At 40.5% G+C, this 4,368-nt stretch overlaps 1 pseudogene; it reads left to right on the top strand.

Moving 5' to 3' along the window:
* Window positions 1-1,252: 1,252 nt before the first annotated feature.
* Window positions 1,253-2,253, top strand: LOC121491251 (annotated as a pseudogene).
* Window positions 2,254-4,368: the final 2,115 nt, after the last annotated feature.

Genomic DNA, 4,368 nt, shown 5'->3' with positions numbered 1-4,368 from the left:
AAGGTATGAACGTTTAAACTCTACTTTAAATACATAGGGTGATGATGAACCATAGAAAAGTAATAATCCAAATAAGATTATTCAGTTAGAGAGGGACTTAGAAAACCTGCGGGGTAAGCATGACTTTGAGCATGAGCTAAAGAGCATGTCTGATGGAAGAGAGGGTCTAAAAAGTGAAAGCAACGCAACAGAGAGAGAATGAAAATCATATGCATTGGGCATTACAAATGGAGCCGGGACCCTGTTAAAGTCAGTACTCCTGATTGAATTAAGCAAATTAACCCAAAGGACAGAGAGACCCCACGTTTTATTAGGATATACTGGAAAATTATAATATATTTAAATTTCTGACTTTAAGAAAGTCATTGTTTTACAGTATTAAAAGTCATAAAATGCATGAACTAGAAAGATACTTTAACAAAGTATAGCTATTATAAGATTTATACTATATGAAGTAATATTTGTGTGAATCCAGCTCAGCCATACATATAGGGAGCGATTAAAAGTATATGAAGGGTACCTGGGCTTAGTTGATTGTCAGACACTTGATCTCAGTTCAGGTCTTTATCAAAGGTTTAAGCCCTGAATTGGACTCCATACCACTTAAAAAAAAAAAGTAGATGAAAAATGTGAAAAGATTTTTTAAAAACAGCAAGATATTTTTCTTGTGCTTCTGTCTTGTTTTGTTTTATTTTACAGGAGTCATCAAAAAATGCTACATGTTGCCACTTTATAATTTTAAAATATAATAAGTAATTATAGAAAAACAAAACACTAGTTAAGAGTATTATTGATTAATTGCTATAATTGATTAATTGAATACTTGATTATCTGATTAATGAAGTAATGAGCAAGTAATGGTCAGGATAATCAATTACACCCATAACAATTTTCCTCCATTTTATTTTTTTAAGAAAGAGAGTGCACTTGCATACACCCTAGCAGGGGGTTTAGGGTGCAAGGGGAGAGGTAGAGAGAGAACCCCAAAGCATGCAGGTGTGGAGCCCAAGGTGAGGTTTGATCTCATTACCTTGAGATCATGACCTGAGCCCAAATCGAGAGTCAGATGCTTAACCAAGTGAGCCACCCAGTTGCCCCTTTCTACATTTTAATTTTAGGAATAATTCATAAATAACAAAAATGAGCTAATAGCAGAAATCTATTTTTAAAATCCTGAGAATAGTTCTGCTCCTACCCGTTCGGCAGACAGTTGCATCTTCTGGCGCAGTGACAGCTGCGTCCCCAAGACACGATGGTGAAGGTCGGAGTGATGGATTTGGCCATATTGGGCGTGTGGTCACTAGGGCTGCTTTTAACTCTGGCAAAGTGGATATTGTCACCATTAATGACCCCTTCATTGACCTCAACTACATGGTGTACATGTTCCTGTATGATTCTACCCACAGCAAGTTCCATGGCACGGTCAAGGCCGAGAATGGGAAACTTGTCATCAATGGGAAACCCATCTCCATCTTCCAGGAGTGAGATCCCGCCAACATCAAATGGGGTGAGGCTGGTGCTGAGTGGGTAGTGGAGTCCACTGGGGTCTTCACCACCAGGGATAAGGCTGGGGCTCACTTGAAGAGTAAGGCCTAGAGGGTCATCATCTCTGCCCCTTCTGCTGATGCCCCCATGTTTGTGATGGGCGTGAACCATGAGAAGTATGACAACTCCCTCAAGATTGTCAGCAATGCCTCCTGCACCACCAGCTGCTTGACACCCCAGGCAATGTCATCCAAGAAAACTCCACGGCATTGTGAAGAGACTCATGACCACAGTCCATGCCATCACTGCCTCCCAGAAGACCGTGGAAAGCCCCTCTGGGAAGCTGTGGCGTGACGGCCGAGGGATTGCCCAGAACATCATCCCTGCTTCCATTGGTGCTGCCAAGGCTGTGGCAAGGTCATCCCTGAGCTGAACAGGAAGCTCCCTGGCCTGACCTTCCATGTCCCTACACCCGACGTGTCAGTTGTGGATCTGACCTGCCACCTGGAGAAAGCTGCCAAATATGACAACATCAAGAAGGTGGTGAAGCAGGCATGGGAGGGCCCCCTCAAGGGCATCCAGGGCTACACTGAGGACCAGGTTGTCTCCTGCAACTTCAACAGTGACACCCACTCTTCCACCTTCGACGCGGAGGCTGGCATGGCCTTCAATGACCACTTCGTCAAGCTCATTTCCTGGTATGACAATGAATTAGGCTACAGCAACCGGGTGGTGGACCTCATGGTCCACATGGCCTCCAAGGAGTAAGAGCCTCCTGGACCACCAGCCCCAGTGAGAACAAGAGGAAGAGAGAGGCCCTCCTACTGGGGAGTCCCTGCCCCAACTTAATCCCCCAACACACTGAAAATCTCCTGACTCCAATTTACATCCCATACCCCAAGGAAGGGGAGGGCTTGGGGAGCCCTATTTGTCATGTACCATCAATAAAGTATACTGTACCCAGGGGAAAAAACAAAAAAACAAGAAGAGTTACTGAGAATAATCTGGGCTTTTTTTTTTTTAAAGATTTTTTTTATTCATTCATGAGAGACACAGAGATAGAGAGAGAGGCAGAGACACAGGTAGAGGGAGAAGCAGGCTCCATGCGTGGAGCCTGATGTGGGACTCGATCCCAGGACCCCAGGATCACACCCTGGGCTGAAGGTGGTGCTAAACCATTAAACCACCCAGGCTGCCCTAACCTGGGCTTAATACAAATGTAATTGACATAATTTAATCAAGTGTGTTCATTCATGTCTACTGCAATTCATGAGAATAGTTGATAGTCCAACGGATAAACATGCAGGATGCAAATATTGATTAATTCACAAAAGAAAGGAAATGCTTGACTTATTAAACTCTGGTTTGAACATGCCATTTATTAAGTTTGACTTGTTCTCAGTAAGTCGAGCGTTAGAATCTTCACTCTAATAAACTCCAAGTTGTTCAAAATAAAAGGAGGATATTCTATCAAATTTTAAGACTTACACTGGGATAAATAATTCCAAATTGTAAATAACTGTGGTAATGACCTTCAGGATATATCAGACGTCTGACCTTATCATTGTCGCCATCGCCATGTGGTCACTCGGCATCAACTTTATACCTGCAATATACTAAATATTTTGTCTGTTTTTCACATTTTATTTTGAGCGCCAATGTGTTTGAGACATTTGTTTGAGATCACCTACCTTTAAAATGGTGACATTAAAAAAAAATATATATATATAAATTAAAAAATAAATAAATAAATAAAATGGTGACATTTTGATTTGTTTGTTCAAACCAAGTGTCTAGTCTGTGCTTTTCTATGTAGAATCCACTTAGGAGCATCCTACGCAACTGTGAGCATCATCTAATTCTCTACCCTGAATTCAATGGTTTGCTAGTCAGAAATTCACTGAATTTTGACTTTGTTCTTTGTGGTCTCTATCTCCTCACACCTGCATGCTGGCTCCTTTCTCCTCTGTTGAAGTCGGGGAGCGGGCAGGGAAAGAGAAGAGCGTGTCCACATTTGCCAGCTCGTGGCAGCAACGTCAATTACGGAGTCAAAGTCCTGTTCCTCAGTCCTGAGAAATGAAGGGTATGATGAGGCAGTAGAAGATGGTGGGAGGGGAGGTTAAATGAAAATGTTTTCCTGCTTTTTGCTACTTGGTGTGTATTGAAGGCGAGTAATGACCCTTGAGCAAAATCTAATTTTTTTTTGAGACTGAAATGTGACACAGGTTTAATTGACTTTGTGTGATGGCTTCAACCTTCTTTCCATCATTTCTCCTAATTACCTATAATTGCCCTATTTCAGTTTTACATGTCCAAAAAAAGGCATTCTTATTAAAGATAATGATTCTATTAATAAAATCTAATCTGGATTTTTTTCCAAAGTGCTTTATAATGTTAAAGTATTTTCACTTGAATTGTTTTTAAATTATTCGATTTTCAGAACAATTCTTTGAAATAGAGATAAATTATCATCTCTGCTTTTGCACGGGGGTAATTGGGAAAGGCCACATTATAGGAGAAGGAGAAATACATTTCTTTCTAGTTTTTGTCTCGATAGATTTGTTGTCGTTGGTGAAACTTAACACACTGTATACACAGCACATGTGCATAAAGTAAATTAAACTCTATTGAACATTAATGTATAAATAACCCACACAGAACCAGCGGAATCTGAGACAAATGAATCATAATTCTTGCAAAGTTATTTTCTAGAACACTTGAACTGTGTATCAATTACTGTGATGTCACAATTTTAATAAATAATGTGATATTATTAGATAAAAGGAACACATACACAAATCAATGCAAAACAGTAGCGTAGCCCCAAGGATTTAACAGCAAGCTTGGTTTTTCTCCTCTCAGTGAGACTTTTCTGAAACACAG

The sequence above is a fragment of the Vulpes lagopus genome, chromosome 5 (genome assembly GCF_018345385.1).
Source record: "Vulpes lagopus strain Blue_001 chromosome 5, ASM1834538v1, whole genome shotgun sequence".
Taxonomy (NCBI): domain Eukaryota; kingdom Metazoa; phylum Chordata; class Mammalia; order Carnivora; family Canidae; genus Vulpes; species Vulpes lagopus.
This window is presented reverse-complemented; position numbering and strand designations above follow the sequence as displayed.